Source organism: Octopus bimaculoides, chromosome 5 (genome assembly GCF_046866305.1).
Source record: "Octopus bimaculoides isolate indiv1 chromosome 5, ASM4686630v1, whole genome shotgun sequence".
Taxonomy (NCBI): Eukaryota; Metazoa; Mollusca; class Cephalopoda; order Octopoda; family Octopodidae; genus Octopus; species Octopus bimaculoides.
Genome location: NC_142932.1, coordinates 116,231,695 through 116,252,405, shown reverse-complemented (window position 1 = coordinate 116,252,405; position 20,711 = coordinate 116,231,695). Strand labels below are relative to the sequence as shown.

Below are 20,711 nucleotides of genomic sequence, written 5' to 3'. Positions count from 1 at the left end.
TTCTTAACATTTCAAATATATTTCTTTTCCAATGTGATTTTAAAAAATTTATTTGCTTAATATTTTTTATCATTTTTTTATATTTATAATATTTATAATTTGCTTTGATACTTGAAATAATTAAACTTTCAGATTTCATTTTGGCATTTCTGAAAGATAAGATGAATTATATTTATAAACCAGCATCTTAATTGTATCATGCCCTATCATAATTCTTTCTCATGTCTTTTTTCAAGCGAAGGAGAAGAAGAAATATTCTCCACCCCCCATCATTTACTCTTTCATGTAACATGATTTATAATTTGCTTAAAAAATGCAAGAATTTCTCAAAAGATGCCTGATTGTATTGGCAGGCATTTCAGATATCCAGAAGGCACCATTAAAACTGAGACTTATTTTTTGCTAAGGTCAGAAGTGGGGGTTGTTTAAATTAACCTAATAGTAAGGATTCTTATATAATATGTGTATATGTGAAGGTGCATGGCTTAGTGGTTAGGGCATTCGGCTCACAGTTGTAAAGTCTTGAGTTCGATTTCCAGCTGCGTGCCGTGTCTTGAGCAAGACACTTTATTTCGCATTCCTCCAGTCCATTCAGTTGGCAAAAACGAGTTGGACCTTTAATTCAAACGAGTCAGCCTTGTTGCATTGTTTCACACTGAATCTGCCTGAGAACTACATTAAGGGTACATGTATCTGTGGAGTACTCAGCCACTTACACATTTATTTCGTGAGCAGGCTGCTCCACTGATTGGATAAAACTCTTAACTCTTAACTGAAGAAGTGCCAGTGTGTGTATGTGTGTGTGTTATTTCTTTACTACCCATAAGGGGCTACACGCAGAGGGGACAAACAGGGACAGACAAACAGATTAAGTCGATTATATTGACCTCAGTGCATAACTGGTACTTATTTAATCGACCCCGAAAGGATGAAAGGCAAAGTCGACCTTGGCGGAATTTGAACTTAGAACGTAGCGGGAGATGAAATACCCCTAAGCATTTCGCCTGGCGTGCTAATGTTTCTGCCAGCTCGCCATGTGTGTGTGTGTAGGATCATGTAGGCTTTGGAGAAAATGAGTTTATAATTACATAAGCTGAAGATAAATTATTTCCTCTTTCTAATACTATCTGTGCTGCAGTGTCACTGACTTCTAAGTCTTCAAATTTGATAGTAGCACATTTGTGGCCATAAATTTGGTTAATTTCTTACAACTGTCAGGTTTCAAAGAGCATAGGAAGGGAAAAAAAAAGAAGGAAACTACCAAGAAACTGTGACTTATGTTGTTTCTCAATAAGAATATGAACAAGACATTGCAAGTGAAGGATGTTAATGATCTCAACGAAGCTGGAGATAAAGGAGATTATAACTACTTAATACACACACACACACACACAGATGCGCACGCACACACACACACACACATACACACACATCATACAAAAATATTCAATTGCAATAATGATGGTTTCTGATTTAAGCATAAGACCAGCAGTTTTGCAAGGAAGGGGAGTAATTGATGCTATCAACCCCAGAAGGCTGAAAGGCAAATGTGACTTTGGTAGGATTTGAAACCAGGTCACAGAGAGTTGAAACAAATACAACAAAGTATTTTTTCCAATACTCTAATAATTCTGCCAACTTAAGGCCTTGATTAAAAAAAAAAAAAAAAAAAAAAAAAAACTCATAAAAATAATCATTTCAAATGTTGGCCCAAGGCCAGCAATTTTAGGGTAGTAGGTCAGTCGATTAAATTGACCCCAGCACAGGTTGTCATTGACTTATGACTTATCCAACTTATGATTGATCGACTTTATGACGATTGGTACGCCAGCTCTTGGCAGCAATAATAAATATTCCAGTTGAAATCTAAATGGGTTTAATTCCTTAGAAATTAACCCGTTTATGGATGATGTCAGCTAACAAATACTTCCCCTAGGTTTGGTTATTGATCCCCATTGGGGTTATCCCAAGTGTTGGATGAATATTCTGCCACGGAAACATCGAGGCAACCTTGCTTTTGTTTATAAGATGACTACTTAAAACTCCAAAATTTTGGACCAAAATTCTTGGTTTTATGCTGCGTGTGACTTTTCCCTGAGAATGTACTCTAAGAACGTAAAAATATAAAACAAACCTATGTATAGGCCTGTAGGCCGACTTACGACCAGTCAATCAGAACCAATTGTGTGGTCATAAGTTGATGATGACCTGTACTTGTCTGGTACTTTGTTTTATCGACTCTAAAAGGATGAAAAGCTAAGTCAACCTCAGTGGCATCTGAACTCTGAATATAAAGAAATATTACAAAACATTTTGTCCACTGCTCAAACAATTCTGCCTTAGTAATAATAATAATAATAATAATAATAATAATAATAATAATAATAATAATAAAATGGCTGAAGTTCAAAAGATAGTACTCATGGGAACTGCCCATATCCTACGTAAAATACTGTCTATGTGATCTCAAATTTTAAAACAAACACATAATTTTCTTATGGTTTCTTAAACATTCTCTAGAACAACACTATGTACAAATCCAAATATATGGTACCCTAGGCATAACACCTACATGAACTTCTAGCTTGTTGTCTCTTGAGGTCTCTGGGTGAGACTTGGATCCAACTTGTACAAATGCAAAACAAAAGTCAAACATAAAATAATAATAATAATGATAATTGATTCTTGTTTTAATAATTATAATAATAATAATAATAATAATAATAATAATAATAATAGACTTGTTTTAATAATAACCAGGAAATCCCAAAATGGCTGAAGTTCAAAAGATAGTGTTCATGGGAACTGCCCATATCCTACGTAAAATACTGTCTATGTGATCTCAAATTTTAAAACAAACACATAATTTTCTTATGGTTTCTTAAACATTCTCTAGAACAACACTGTACAAATCCAAATATATGGTACCCTAGGCATAACACCTACATGAACTTCTAGCTTGTTGTCTCTTGAGGTCTCTGGGTGAGACTTGGATCCAACTTGTACAAATGTAAAACAAAAGTCAAACATAAAATAATAATAATAATGATAATTGATTCTTGTTTTAATAATTATAATAATAATAATAATAATAATAATAATAATAATAATAATAGACTTGTTTTAATAATAATAATAATAATAATAATAATAATAGACTTGTTTTAATAATAACCAGGAAATCCCAAATGGCTGAAGTTCAAAAGATAGTGTTCATGGGAACTGCCCATATCCTACGTAAAATACTGTCTATGTGATCTCAAATTTTAAAACAAACACATAATTTTCTTATGGTTTCTTAAACATTCTCTAGAACAACACTGTACAAATCCAAATATATGGTACCCTAGGCATAACACCTACATGAACTTCTAGCTTGTTGTCTCTTGAGGTCTCTGGGTGAGACTTGGATCCAACTTGTACAAATGCAAAACAAAAGTCAAACATAAAATAATAGTAATAATAATAATAATAATAATAATAATAATAATAATAATAATAATAATAATAATAATAATAATGATGATGATGATGATGATGACAATTATAATGATGATGATGATAAACGTTTCCAAAGAATTTAAAGACGAAAACTGTGGTTATTTTCGAAAATTATTGATTCCATTATGTATTAAATTTTTGTTAGAATATAAAAGAGGATTCCTGTCTACACATTGACAGCTGGTGGCACATCAAGTTATATTGTGTCGAGTATTTAAACAATTGGGTCGGCAAAAACAACGAACATATCATTTCATTTTAATTGTTATCATTTGTTAAATCTAGCATTCATAAATATGCATGAATGCTAAACACACATATTTTTATGCATATATGTAAATGCTTGTGTAAATATGTGTGTGCTTGTGTGTTAACACACACACATACACACACACTCATATATACACATCATTATCATCATATGTGTATGTGTGTTGGTGTTTGTACTCTACTACCACTTGCTAACCAGTGTTGGTATGTTTGCATCCCAGTAACTTAGCAGTTTGGCAAAAGGCACGAATAGAATGAGTACCAGCCTTAAATTAAAAAATTACTGGGGTTGATTCATCTTACTAAAGTTCTTCTAAGCACTACTCCAGCATGGCCTCAGTCTAATATGTGAAATGAGTACCAAATAAAAAAAAGATATGTACGTGTGCATATGTTTGTATATGCATGTATATAATTCTTCTTACAATGTTGCCATTGCATTTTGCACTAATTGATTATAACCAATATCAAGTTCTTTGTGGAATTCCTGTCTTATAAATCTATTGATTGAAACACACATACACATGCACACACACATATATAATGTATATACGTACATCTATTTATCTATCTATCAATGTGTATGTGTGTGTGTGTGTGTGATTGCATATACATACATATATTTACTTTTTTACTTGTTTCAGTCATTTGACTGCGGCCATGCTGGAGCACCACTTTTAGTCGAGCAAATCAACCCCAGGACTTATTCTTTGTAAGCCTAGTACTTATTCTATCGGTCTATTTTGCCGAACTGCTAGGTGACGGGGACGTAAACACACCAGCATCAGTTGTCAAGTGATACTGCGGGGACAAACACAGACACACAAACATATACACACACATACATATATATATATATATATATATATATATATACATATATACAACGGGCTTCTTTCAGTTTCCATCTACCAAATCCACTCACATGGTTTTGGTTGGCCTGAGGCTATAGTAGAAGACACTTGCCCAAGGTGCCACGCAATGGGACTGAACCCAGGACCATGTGGTTTGTAAGCAAGCTACTTACCACACAGCCACTCCTACACCTATGTAAGTTCTATGGAAAGACATTAGTTAAACTCTCGGTTCGATAATGATATGAATGAGGAGTCTAATGCAGGTCTTGTATGAGCATGTATATGTTAACTATAACATTTTTATACCCTTTTATTTTTATTTCTACATTTATTCTCCTATTTCCCTAAATACTCTGTATTTGCTTCCTTTTCCCAAATAACTCCTCCTCATATTGAACTCTAATATTTCCCTCTATTTAACCATCTCACATTGTCTCTGATGAAGCGATATCCCTAATATCCCAGAAACAGCTGTAAGACTACCTTTCTCTCTATAGATGTCCTGAAAATTCCACGCAGCCTTGGCCTTGTTGTCTCATTTTATTTAACACACACACACACACACACACGCACATATATATATCTCCATATATACATATATAGGAACTGTCCAACCCATGCTAGCATGGAAGGCGGACGTTAAACAATGATGATGAGGTAGGAAGTGTTTGTATGTATATATATATATATATATATATATATATATGCACACACACATATATATCCATACATGAATGCATACCTAACTACCTACCTCCATACATATATGTGTGAATATATGCATATATATATATATACAGAAACACACACGCACACATATATACATGCTTATATAAACGCACACATTCATATGCATAATTTCAGGGCCACTGCTAAACTTGCCTCACATTTGAATTAAATGGTCTGTCTGTGTGTCTTTGGATGTACCAGCTTAATATGAGATCTTCCAACCAACATCAGCCATCACAATGCACTTGCTACATTTCGTCATATCCTATTATTAACTTCACTCAGTTCCTTGTCCCTGAATAATCCCTGTTGTACTATAAGCCATTTCTTAGTCCAATCCTGCTACCCCACTGTCCACCTCAGAACTGTAACCCTCTGGAAATTCATTCCTGCTTATCATCCACCTTTAGCTACGAATGTTTGAAAAATACTAACTGGGTTGCTAATCACATTATCCTCGTCCATTAAGCCCCTTCTTTTCTGATAAATGACAGAGAGGGAAACGGAAATTTGTAAGGTTTCATGAAGATGTCCATGACATATGAGTGAAATGGTTCTGAACATGAACCAAATCTCAGTCTGTTACGCTGTTTCATGGCAACATAGTACCACCACATAATGTATGTGATTCTGTGTGTCTGTGTGGGTGAATGTTTGTGTGTGTGTGTGTATATATATGTATCAATTGCATATATTTTGGTTTGGTTTGAACAGCAACCAAGGAATCTCTCAAACAGGATTCATAATAAAAATACATTCAAAACAATTTGGTTTGCAAAATCTGATTTTTACACATTTTGTATATGAACAGTGCAGCCCTATTTTCCTGCATGATAATAACAATAAAGATAATAATAATAACAATAATAATCATAATAATAATAATAATAATAATAATAATAATAATAATAAGAAGAAGAAGAAGAAGAAGAAGAAGAAGAAGAAGAAGTAGTAGGGGTGCATCATAGCGATGTGTTGAGAGGAATTCTTTGGGGTTTGAATAATTCACCTTTGAAAACATGGGTGTTTTGCTCAACATCCTTAAACGAACCTTATTCAGGGACCTTTTGAGCAGGATGGGCTACTTGACCTGAAGAAAATTCTAACTGGGCCCCACCTGCGAGGTCATGCGCTGTTTATCTTGATATGAGATCACCATGTCAAGCACATATGCTTGTGATGCATGTGCCTGGTGCACCCTTATCAGACGGGTAGTCATGATGGGTATAATGGGCTTCGTATATTTTACCCCAGTGTCACTTTGATGGCATGCACTGCTCTCTCACTCAATAATAATAATAATAATAATAATAATAATAATAATAATAATAATAATAATAATAATAACAATAATGATTTCTAATTTTTGCCACAAGGGTTGCTTGGGGGAGGAGATTATGTCGATTACATATGTAACCTATTTAGTAGATATAGTAATAATAATCATAATAATAATAATAATAATCATCATCATCATCATCATCATCGTTTAACGTCCGCTTTCCATGCTAGCATGGGTTGGACGATTTGACTGAGGACTGGTGCAACCGGATGGCTACACCAGGCTCCAATCTAATTTGGCAGAGTTTCTACAGCTGGATGCCCTTCCTAACGCCAACCACTAATAATAATAATTCTGCCTACTATAAGCACAAGGCCTGAAATTTTGGAGGATGGAGCAGTTGCTAGCTGATTGCATTGCAGTGGAATTGAACTACGCTTTTAAGTATTTTGTCTGATGTGCTACCAATTCAGCCAGCTTGCTGCCTTAATTATAATTGTAATAATGACAACAACAACAACAACAATAATAATTCCTAACATAGGCACATGGCCAGATATTCGGAGGAATAATGATCAAATGGTGATTTTTCATTATATTAATTATAATGATAATAATCTTTTTTTCACTGCCACAAGAGGTTATTGCTGAGACAGGTAAGAAATAATTCCTGGCATTAGTGCAAGGCCTCAAATTTGGGGAAAAGGGTAATTGTTGATTCAATCAATCCCTAGTATGTAACTGGTATCTATCTGATCAGCCTGAATAATGAAAGGCAAAATTGAACCTCGGTGAGATCTGAACTCAGTATGTCATCCATTACTCTTAGCAATCATTTTTAATAATGATGTTAATGATGATGATACTGGTGATGGTGATAAATGACATATTTTATACTTTTGTTTTTTAATTTTTATATTTTACTTGGGAATCAAAATCTTGTTGACTCTTCAAAAGAAGTTAACCATGAGAGATGGGTTAATTATTTAATCCTTCCTCTTAGTATTCTACTATAATCCAAAGCATTAGTGTAGCTAGAGTGTGTACCACCCGGGCGACCCTTTCGTTTGCCATCCCCCGAACCCCACAAAAAACACATAATGCCTACAGCAGACCCAAAGGTGGTGTCCCTTTAAAAGTGCTGCCCAGGACAGACTGCCCCTACTGCATCCCCGCTAGTTACGCTGTGATCCAAACATAATTGATTTCTCACAAGAGGTGGGAAACTAAATACAATGTCCAGATATTGTAACATTTATAATATCTGAACTGGATATTGCCATATTATGATATTGAACTATCTATCTTTGATATTAATTTAAGATGCAGTAGTTAATTATATAGTGTTGTAGAATGTTTTCTATCATCGTCATCATTATTGATATTTATTGATGTTGGAATAAAGATTGTTTACCAACATAACATGGCACATTTAGGATGAATGTTGCAGTAATTTAGCCCCAGGAGACATCGTCTCCACCTGGCTATACGACACGATCTGTGTCCTTTTATTTTCGAACAAGGGAATCTAGCACCCCCACTCAGCTGAAAACAATATCTGTGTATCGCGATTTCTGGGTTATTTCCCCTCATCAGCACAGAATAATTGTTTGGCTAGAGGTGGCACTGCCAAATTCCCGTTTGAAATATATAGTTTTCAAAGTGACAACTAGTCACTGATCTATAAATTAGAAAATTACTATTTTTAAACCTCACAACAAGAGATATTCGGCAACAGTACTTTGGAGTAAAGATTGTTTGCCAACATAACATTGCAGTCCTGGTTTAGGACGAATGTTGCTGTAATTTAACCCTAGCTGGCTATATGACATGATCTGTGTCCTTATATTTTCGAACAAAGGAATCTAGCACCCCCACTCAGCTCAAAACTATCTGTGTATTGAGTGGGGTTGCTAGATTCTCTTGTTCGAAATTATAAGGACACAGATCGTGTCATATAGCCAGCTGGAGATGATATCTCCTGGGGCTAAATTACAGCAACATTCGTCCTAAACCAGGACTGCCATGTTATGTTGGCAAACAATCTTTACTCCAAAGTACTGTTGCCGAATATCTCTCATTGTGAGGTTTAAAAATAGTAATCTACTTTATTGATGTTGTTGAGTTGCCTGTGACAACTCTTCTTGAGTAGAATCATGGACAGTAAGGGAGACAAACAGAGCTCAACTCAGCTCTTTGGTAAGTGACGTGTCTTCATCCATCTCCAAAAGGATCCAATGTTGTAAAGGGTTGAAGAGCGGTATCATACCCTGCAATATTCGGTCTTGCTGTGTTTACTTTATGTTTCATGGAATTTCTCAATAAAGACAATGTAAGATTCCATCTGTGATCCTGCCTGGTGTTTTACCATGTTTGTTATTGCAAATACAGACAAAAAATTTGTATTACAAGCATACATACAGCACAAAGGAAGGAAAGCTGAACAATTTTGGTCAAGAGCAAAGGTAGGTTAAGAGGAAGGTAGTTAAATTGGTTAGTTGTCGTTAATATATTTAATCCATTGACAATTAAAAGCTAACAAGAAGCCAAAAAAAATGAGGTGGAGTTTTAAAATGTCTACATAACCCAGTTACTTTTATTATTTGTATTAATCTGAAACACGTATATATATAAAAAAAAAAAGGCAGGCATGTTTTGGTATTATTCTGACCTCATCAATGAAGCATAGCCATCGCTATAATTGCTGAAATAGGTAAATAGGCTTGTTTAAAGATTAAATGATTCAGAATCTAATTAGAAATAAACAAAAATAATCATAGTCAACATGATTAGTAAAATTAGTTGGATTTAGGTTAAAGTAAGGACTTGAAAAATTAATTTTTTAAAAATAGATATTTATTATTATTATTATTATTATTATTATTATTGTTATTATCATTATTTATTAATTTTATTCGTATTTGTTACATTTTTTTTTTGAGAGGAAAGGATTATCATTTTCTGTATTTGAATATTTTAATCCATTATTCCATATAGACACATATATAAATATGTACATATATTTTCATGCATATATGTTTGTGTAAATACATATACACATATGTATATATATATATATATACTCACATTGATGTCTGTGCGTGTGCATGAGCACAAGCACATTATTTCTTTATCTATTTATTTTTTTTTTTTCTTTTAGCAAATATAAACGAATGAAAAATGACTAGAATTTCTGAATATAAGTAGATCTGCTGGGTTTCTTTTTATGAATTCACAGCTTATATATTAAGTGGAAAGCATAAGGAAATGACTGATATATTTGAGTGGAGTGAAAGAGGCTGGTATAAAAGAAAAAGAAAAAAAACCCAACACTGACCTAGTTAGATTCACACATGCAAACATGCTAAAAACAAATATGCATATATACATACATACACATATATGTGTGTATATATGCAGAGAAAGAAAGAAAAAGGATGAGAAAGAGAAAATGTATTCTCAAAGCAGTATAATGTATTTTTGTATAATTTGTTTCTTATTAAGATATATGCCTTGAATTGAATTGAATGTAGTTATCTTTAATTGTTTGCTTATTTCAGTCATTGGACTGTGGCCATGTTGGAGCACTGGTTTGAGCGGGCTTAATCAAATGAATGAAACTCAGTACTTATTCTGTCAGTCTCTTTTGCCAAACTGATAAGTCACAAGGGTGATCACAAACACAGTCACACATGCCCAGATGTGTGTGTGTGTATATATATATATATACATCAGAGTAAGCACATAAATGTGAAACAAGGTGGGTAAAAATAGTACTCGAATACCAGAGGTAGAGTAATATGCTTTATTATTAAAGCTGCAAAAAACATTACAAAAAGAAACTGTTACTCAGAGTTTCATGTTTCTGTTTGTTGGAGAGTTTTGGTTGAAAATGGAACAAAAAATCAATTTTTTCTTCCATTAATTAACTTTTTGTTCCCTTCTCAACCAAAACCGTCCGACAAACAGGAACATGAAACTCTGAGTAACAGTTTTTTTTTGGTGACGTCTTTGCAACTTTATTAATAAAGTGTGTGAGTATTTATATATATATATATATATATAGGTGTGTGTCTGTGTGTGTGTTGGCCCGAGACCATAGCAGAAGAGACTTGCCCCCAAGTTGCCGTGCAGTGGGGATTAAATTCAAAACGATGTTGCTAAGCAATCTTCTTAACCACACAGCCATGCCTGGTATAATTATATATTAATTTATGCATAACTATGGAAGCACATGACCGCATGATTAATGTGTTCAACTCACAATTGTAAGATTGTTGGTTTAATTCTGAGACAGGGCAGTGCGTTTTATCCTTGAGCAAGATACCTCAGTTCACATTGCTCAAGTTCATTCAGTTGAAAATGGCAGTTGTTGGGGGTTGAATTTATGATGGATTGACATTCAATTTTAATGGGTGAAAATCTTACACTTCCAGTTGCCAAAATGCCTGAGAAACTCAATAACATGCACAAACTCCAGCCTCCCTGAGCCAGTAAGTTAGGTGTAGACTTTATATACAGCTTTAACATTCATATTTATAATGTTATTCTTTGCTAGAATACTGCATTAAGAATACATTCATGTTGTATTGTCAAGAGATTTTAATAACATATGGCTCCAATCTTGGATTTCATCCAAATATGTTGATATAATTTATAGTAGTACACACTGGAAGAAAGAGGAAATGTTCAAATTTCACAAATTTTAACTCAATGTTTACATCTTGTTTTACATTTTTCATCCCATGAGTGTGTGCATATAAAGTTCAAATGGAATTTTGCATTTGGTACCAGGCTGATAAAGGTTCTGCATTAGTTTATGCTCATATGTATGTATGTTGATATTCAGTTTTATTTCAAGATTTCTTGCCAATAGAGGAAGAACTGGTTTCTAACCTAGATCCAAGGGTCCTTCATTGAAATTTCAACAACCTCAGCAGGGTATTTTTGTATGTACGTTATGTATACATGCAGATTCATATGTTTTGTATGTATGTATGTATACACCCAGTAACCATAAACACATACGTCCCAGTATATATAATAAATTTGTATTTTAAGATATATGTTGCAAGGTAATTTTTTTAATATTTTGTTAGCTGGTATGTGATATATATATATATACACACATATATACATATATCTGTAATATAATGTGTGACAATTATTCAGTTGCCATAATGAATGAGGTCGCATTCATTCTTTTGTTGTCTTACCATTACTATTAATATATATATATATATATATATATATATAGGCAAATATACTTCACTTTATCGTGCAGTTACTGTTAACACCTCGTATATATATATATAGATATATATATGTATGTATGTATGTATGTATATTTATGGTGCATTCTGTTAGGGACATAGCAGAGTACAGAATAGAGCTCATTCACTCTTAGAATTACCAAATAGCTGGTAGTATTACAATATACTACCGAGTCTAGGTTTGGGCATTCTTCGTGTGTAAAAATAAAATTGAATAAGATAGAGTCAACAAGAAGAAGTATGGTTACATAGATATTTTATAATTACTACACATGTTTCCATACAACATAGATATTCATATATACAGGTATTTGATCATGCAACGGTTTACCTGTATAATGGGAAAGAGTTGTATTTCTTCAGGTGATATACAATTGCTGTCCTCGTTAGTTACGAAACCTTCAACTTCAATGCTAACACATCAATCTACCTTGTTGGTTAGGTTTTGTAACTAACGGAGACGGCAATTGTATATTACCTGTGGATCCCATTATACAGGTAAACTGTCGCATAACTAAATTCCAGTATATATGAAGATCTATGTTGTATGAAAACGTGTAGTGATTATAAAATAACTGTCTTGCTGTACTCCATCTTGTCATCTCTATCTCATATATATATATATATTTAACCTTTGTAGTAGAGAAATATACTGAGCCAATTTAACTATTTCTCTGTAGATTGAACAAAAAAATTATCAACGGCTTTAATCGATTTCAAACCTTATTGGATTCTCATCAGATGAGTCTATATCCATTTCACCAATTCCACAGAAACGAACAGCCATTCTGTTTATCCAGTAGCTCCACATAACTAGGGCTCCTTATTTGCATACTGTAAATGTCTGACACTTTATTCAATAACAGGGGACACACGCACACACATATGCAGACAGAAAGAAGGAAAGACAGGAAGAAAGAAAGAAAGAAAGAAAGGAAGAGAGAAAGAAAGAAAGGAAGAGAGAAAGAAAGAATGATTAATTGATAGAATGGTGTAAGGCTGTGAGTGCAGGTGACATATTTTACATATGCTTGGCAATCTCTCTAGACCTGATACCATAATAAAATTTTTCACCAGTGGTGGGCATTAAGAAAGGAGCCAGCTGTAGAAATCATGCACAAAAGAGAAGTAATACTTATGAAAATGTGATCTGTGACCAATGAGAACTGACTCGGACTGTGATGTCATGTCCAACTCTTAATGTTGCATGTCTCGTTTCTGTTTGTTTTTCTCGTTGTTCGAAAAAAAATTTGTTTTCTATGTTTTCGTTTCTCATTGTGTTCAACATTTTTATGATGTCCTGTACCCATATATGCATGTATATATACATATATATGTAGGTATGTACATATATGTATGGATATATGCATATATTTATATATTATTTATATTATTATGTATATATATATATATATATATATATATATATATATATATATATATATATATATACATACATAGAGAGAGAGAGAGAGAGAGAGAGAGAGAGAGAACGGGAGACATCTATACATATATTTTTATATATACATACATATATATGTGTGTACGTGTATATATACAAAAAGAAAGAGTGAGAGAAGGAGAAGGAGTGAGAGAAAGAAATATAGATATATCTATGTGTGTATATTATATATATATGTCATCATTATCATGTCTGCCTGTGTATCTGTGTATATGTGTGTGTGTGTGTGTATATATATATATATATATATATATATATATATATATTTATTTATACTTAAGGATGATTCCAGTAAAAACCTTGTAGAATGTTATGCAAGGCTCATCCACAGCTATTGGCTACCTGATGTCATCATACAGTGGAAATGCTCCTACTACTGAATCTACATCAGGAATTCCACAATATCTGTAGAGTTTATATAAATATATATGTACACACACATATATAAATGTATATATGCATATGTGCCTGCATGTGTGTGTGTGTGTGTGTGTGTGTGTGTGTGTGTGTGTGTGTGAGTAGTGTATACAAAAAGAATCCAGACCTGATAGTCTATGAAAAAGATATAGCTATAACAGAGTTTGATAGTAGTTCACAAACATGACAATAACTAGAAAAACACCAATAATGTTAGATTTCTATAATAATGATGATATTCATAATAAATACAGTGACTTGTTTTTCTCTTCTCAAGGCATAATTTAACAAATATTGTATAGTAAAGCCATTTGCAGTATGTGTGTCCATATACGTTTGTATATGTGGAGAGGTATTGGATTTTGTTACTTTGTTTCTTTTGCAAAGCCAATAGTATTGCCAATCTCATGTTTTCCAGTATGTAAGAAGATTTTACATGAGTGCTCAATGAGTTAGAAGTAGCAACCAAATCTGCTTCAAATGATTCCTGTTTATTGTCTGAAGTAAGGAATAATCATATTAGACAACGCAGTTCAAATATAAAAAACCTTAAAAGTACAAAATGGTCACAGCTGGAATGACTCTGATCGTAGGCCTATTCAGTCAGGGTTAACCCAGGGTTAAACAACAACAACAACAATAACATAACAGCAACAACAACAACATCAATAACTTGGCTTCTGGAAGATTTCCTTAGAATATTCAACTAATAATGATTTCTTTCAATGAAGCATAAGGCAAAATTTTCATATTGAGGTGGGTTTGAATTTTTTTTTTATGTGTGAGTGCTTTAAATCTGATTTGGAAAATAATGATGCCATGGATTACAGGTTTATAATAGCAAGAATGACAAGGGAGTATCTGTAACTCAGTGCATAGCAAATATCACAGGGGGACTTTGCCCACAGGATACCAATTGTTTTACTTTTCTTGATCATATACACCAGCAAAAGATACTCACTTATTTACATGTATGTATGTATGTATGTATGTATGTATGTATGTATGTATGTATATTCACACATATATATATATATATATATATATATATATATATATATATATGTATGTATGTATGTGTGTGTGTATATATATATATATATATATATGTATGTGTGTGTGTGTGTGTGTGTGTGTGTGTGTATATATATATATATATATATATAGAAGATAGTATTGAACAGTGAAGATGAGTGGTCAACACCATATTTAGTGGATGAATATTTGTGGACTAACAATACTACCAATGGTTTCATGTGGAAAGATTTCCCCACAATTTTCAAGCAATCCACTTAAAAATGCTGGTAATTGTCTAGATCACTTAAACATTGTGGAAATTTTTTCTATATGAATCCACAAATAAAATATACATATATATACACATACACATACATGTTTAATACATCTATATATATAAAACAAGATGCTGGTTTACCCAAGGGTATGGTAGAAGATATTTGCCCAAGGTATCATGCAGGTTTGAAACTGGAACCACATGATCATGGAGCAAACTTCTTAACCACCCAAGGTAAAATCTTGAAATGGACAAATATGGCCCATGTGGTACAGTAACCTGGCTAGAACTCATTTATCAATGTCCACAGAGTTGGTTCAAATTTAGGTGCAAACCCAGCAATGTTAAGTGAAAGGGAGTTAGTTGATACTACTAATTCCACAACTTTACTAGTATCTTATTTGATTGACTTCAGAGGGATTAAAACCAAAGTTAATCTCGAAGGGATTAGAAATGAGATTGCAAAACACAGATATAACTTCCAGATATCAGTTATAATTATTTTTGATAATAATAATAATAATAATAATTTATAACAAAACCAAAAATTTAGGGAGAAGGAAGGGTCGATTTTACTGACCCTTTAACTTGACCGATACTTTATTTTTGCAAACCTGGAAAAAAAAAAATGGGTAAAGTTGACCTCAGCTGGGCTTGAACTTAGTATATGAAGAGATGGAACAAATACTGCATTTTTTCTAAAATATTAATAATTCTGCTATTGTCCTACATTCAGGTAATAACCATTTCAAATTTTGGCATGGGGTCCAAAATGTGGGGAAGAAGGGAGTTAGTCAATTACACTGACCCCAATGTTTAACTGTTACTTTAATTTATTGACCCTAAAAGAAACAAAAGGCAAAATTGATGTTGGCAAGATTTGCCACCCTCTGTTTCATAATAATAATAATAATAATAATCCTTTCTACTAAAGGCGCAAGGCCTGAAATTTGTGGGAGGGGATCAATCCATTACATCGACCCAGTGTTTCACTGGTACTTAATTTATTGACCCCGAAAGGATGAAAGGCAAAGTCAACCTCGGCAGAATTTGAACTCAGAATGTAGCAACGGGTGAAATGCCACTAAGCATTTTGTCCAGCATGCTAACGGTTCTGCCAGCTCACTGCCATAATAATAATAATGATAATAATAATAATAATAATAATAATGATAATGGTTTCAAATTTTGCCACAAGGGCAGCAGTTTTGGGGAATGGGGTTAAGACGATTACATCAACCCCAGTGCACAACTGGTACTTATTTTATCGACCCCCAAAAGGATGAAAGGCAAAGTCAACCTCAGCAGAATTTGATCTCAGAATGTAGCGATGGGCGAAATACTGCTGGGCATTTCGTCCACTGTGCTAACGACTCCGCCAGCTCTCCACCTTCATTAATGATGATGATAATAATAATAATAATAATAGACCAAAGTCACATGATATGGGAATTCCAGCACCCATGACAGATGAAATTCATTTTACCTCAATCTATGTGTGTGCTTTTATGAACCAAGCTCCAAAATGAAAAGATCCCTGAAGACTAATGCAGTATTTGATGGTCTAACAAGATGGCCATGTTGAGTTTGATACAAAGATTACTTTTTGGTATTAATACTGCTTTTGTTGTTTATAATTAATCTTTAATAATAATAATAATAATAGTAGTAGTAGTAAATTACATTTTTATTAGCTGTTGGGGCCCAAGACATTAGAAACCATACAACGACAAGAAACATGGTGAGGGCTTACATTAAATGATAAGAAAGTGAAGTCAACAGAAGCAATAGATAAAAATATAATGTCAACAAGGAAAGTTCCCCCAGAAGGGAGATGAAACCACTGAAATTAATTCAGGGAAAAACCCTACTCAAAGTGTGGTTTGCTCTGATGTACCAAAGACATCAAAATGCCCTCTCCTGGGTTCTTGTATCCTGTTTACAATTGCATAATCAGAGTATAACCATTTTAGACTTATCAAAATCACTATTCTTACCCATCTTTCTTAAATCATAGTAGAGGGCAGCGCCTCTCTCTTTCTTTCTCCACTCCCACTGCTCTCTTCAAGTGGTCCTTGAAAAAGCTGATGAGGGCTTAGCCAGAAAGGAAAAACCCCATTCCTAGAACTTTGAACCACTCACATGTCACTACTTCGCTCACCATAGCCACTGAGCAGAGGAAGACCAGCTGCCTGTTCTTGCATAAGGAGACTGACTGGTCAACCAATAATAATAATAACAACAACAATAATAGTAATAATAATAATGATTTCAAATTTTTGCCACAAGGGTAGCTTGGTGGTGGGGATTAAGTTGATTACATCAACCCCAGTGCGTAACTGGTACTTCTTTAATCGACCCTGAAAGGATGATAGGCAAAGTCAACCTCAGTGGAATTTGAACTCAGAACATAGCTGCAGACAAAATACCGCTAAGCATTTTGCCTGGTGTGCTAACAATTCTGCCAGCTCACCGTCTTATAATAATGATAATAATAATAATAATAATAATAATAATAATAATAATAATTACAACAATAACACTAATAATGATGATGATGGTGATGATGACATCTCTGGTTGTGACCTGGGTACAGCTTGTATAAATTAAAGCAAAGCCAAAACATAAATAATAATAATAATAATAATAATATTAATGGTTTCTGATTTAGGCACAGGGGCCAGTATTTTTGAGGGGAGGGTTTTAGTCGATACCATTGACCCTAATGCTAGCAGAGTACTTTATTTTATTGATTTTGGAAGGATGAAAGGCTAGGTTAACTGCGTGGGATTTGAACTCAGAATGCAAAAAAAAAAAAAAAAAAAAAAAAAAAAGAAATGCCACTAACCATTTTATCTGATACACTAACAGTTCTACCAGCTTGCAGCTTTAACAACAACAACAACAATAATAATAATCCTTTCTACTGTGGGCGCAACGCCTGAAATTTGGGAGAAGGTGATGAGTCAATCACATCGACCCCAACAATAATAATAATAATAATAATAATAATAATAATTATAATAATCGGGGAAAGTATTGGATAATTGAAGAGAACAGATAGCATGGTACCTCAGGCTGATGGTAGCAAGACTGTTACTCATATAAGACTCCAGGAGTTCCAACAAAACCTGAGTTAAAATAATAATAGTAATAATAATAATAATAATAATAATAATAATAATAATAATAATAGTAATAATAATAATGATCCTTTTTTTAATGTAGGCACGAGGCCTGAGATTTTAGGGGAAGAGATTAGTCGATTACACTGCTGGCTGCAATGCTTGACTGGTACTTTATTTCATCAACCCTGCAAAGATGAAAGGCAAAGCTGACCTTGGTAGAGTTTGAACTCAGAATGCAAAGATGGACATCATGCTGCTGAGCATTTTTGCCTGGCGTGCTAACAATTCTGCCAGCTCACTGCCTTAATAATAACAATAATAATAATAATAATAATAATAATAATAATTAATAATAATAACAATAGTAATAATTTTCAACTAGCAGTAACTATCAGTAACCATGCCTCAGATAACGCTCATTCGCTATGACGCTGCCACTTCAATTTAGGCCCCAAATCAGCAATTTTGAGGGGAAGGGCAGTTAATTGGTTACACTGACTTCAGTACTTGACTGGTTCTTTATTTCATTCACCTCAAAGGATGAAAAATAAAGTTGACCTCAGTGGGATTCGAACTCAGAAACAGTAGAACAAATACTACAAGGCATTTTTTCTGGTGCTTGAACGATTCTGTCAATCCACTGCCCTTTTAATCCTTTAGCTTTTAATACAGCCATATTTGGCTTAAAATTTCCTACCAGTTTTATGTTAAAAGTGGCCAGATCCAGCCTCTTGCACCTACCCTACAATGTCATTCTAAAAATAAACAATCACATCAGTGAAGTCTCAAAGGTATGAGATAATGTATGATAAATTCATATGAATGCAAATAGATAAACATTATATTTGATAGAATAACCCGAATGCTAAATGATTAAAAATAAAAATAGCAATCTTGATGTCTTGAGAAGGGCCGTTACCCAAAAGAATCTAGGATTAGTTGAGCCAGGTGGTGGTAGTAGTGGTGGTGGTGGTGGTGGCAGTGGTAGTGGTGGTGGAGGGCAGCAAAGGACTCAACGTTGCTAATGTTTTGAATGAACTGTGTCTTTGCTTGCTAAGCAAAATGAATAGCTTTATGTTGTTGAGTGGCTAAGTAGAAAGAACACTGAGCTGGTTGAGAACAAAATGTTTTTTCTTGGTGCTAACCATAGGTTTCTTGAGACCATTTCTAAGTTGTCATGGAACTGTAATGCTAAGCAAGAAGTTGCGTTGCTAGGCAAATGGGATTTTGTGTTGTTAACTGATAGGACTGTGCTACAAGGCACCAAAACCGTTTCTATTGCTAACCATATGCTTCTTGTTCCGATTACTAAGTAAATAGCTTTTTATGTTGCTAAACGTGTGGCTGGACCTATGTTGCTACTGAAAGAACTCTATGTTGTATAGCAACAAATTGTTTTGTGCTGAAAACTGTATAGTTTTTGTGTTTTTTTATTATCTATTGTTAAGTTGTCATGGAATTGTATTGCTAAGCAGCGAAACTGTGTTGGTCGGCAAAGCAATTTTATTTTGTTGCTAACTAAAATCTATTTGTGTTGCTAAATAGCAATATTACTATATCACTATGTCAGTTGCTGTTGAATAACAATATTTCTGCATGTCTGCATGATGTACATTGGTTACGAGTTCCATGTTTAATGCATGGATCTCTATCAAAATATGCTTGTGTGGTTTTAGCATTTGAGGCCTTAAACCAACCATGTGAGAGGGCGAAGGTATCGACTACAGTTTAATAATATTTAAAAATTAGAAATTTCTTTCCTGCTTGTCATTTTCAGTTTATTTATTTATTTATTTATTTTATTTTATTTTATTTATTTACGCTATAGTAATTCATTTGGTTGATTATAAAAACATATAATTCGTAATTGTAAAAAAAAAACAAAAAAAGGAGTAAAAAAAAGTTCTTTCGGAGTCATTCCATTTCTTATAATTATTACTGGACACAACATTGCATGAATTTGCAATTTAAACAAAAAATTAAACAAATAAATAAAAAAAAAAAAAACCACAAGAAATGTCATCAACAATGATGTTGTTATTTATATATGACAAGCTGTTGTTTGTAGTTTTTGTTGTTCAAGTGGCTATAGTTGTTGCAGTAGGTTCTTTCTTCATATTTTCTTCTTTCTTACTTTCTTTTTAAATTTTTTTTTGTAAAAAAAAAATCTTAAGCTTTTTTTCTTTTTCTTTTTCCTTTATATTCTTAGCAAAGAAAACACAACAGACCAGTTGGAAACAGTTACAAAGAAGAGGAGCAGCAAATTAGTCCTGTTGGGAATAAAAAAAAAAAAATGTATATATTATATATAACAGTGTTGTGTCTTGGTGGGGTCATGATGCCAATGATAATAACACACAGGTTTGATTTCACTTCTTTATTGTTAGTCAATTGGTTAAATGTCACCATGTTACCGAAAAAGGTCACAAATGGTGATGAAAGAACTTTGACCTACAAACAACCAATTGATTGTTTAACCAGCACTTCAAACAAACAAT

General features: G+C 33.4%; 1 protein-coding gene across 2 annotated transcripts in view; it reads right to left on the bottom strand.

Moving 5' to 3' along the window:
• Nucleotides 1-15,633: 15,633 nt before the first annotated feature.
• The window catches only part of LOC106877224 (CD9 antigen), a 181,151-nt gene continuing 176,073 nt past the window's right edge, over nucleotides 15,634-20,711 (bottom strand). For both annotated transcript variants that reach the window (XM_014926084.3, XM_089353017.1), the window contains exon 8: nucleotides 15,634-20,483. The gene's annotated coding sequence lies outside the window, so the exon portion shown is untranslated. The remainder of the gene's footprint in view (nucleotides 20,484-20,711) is intronic.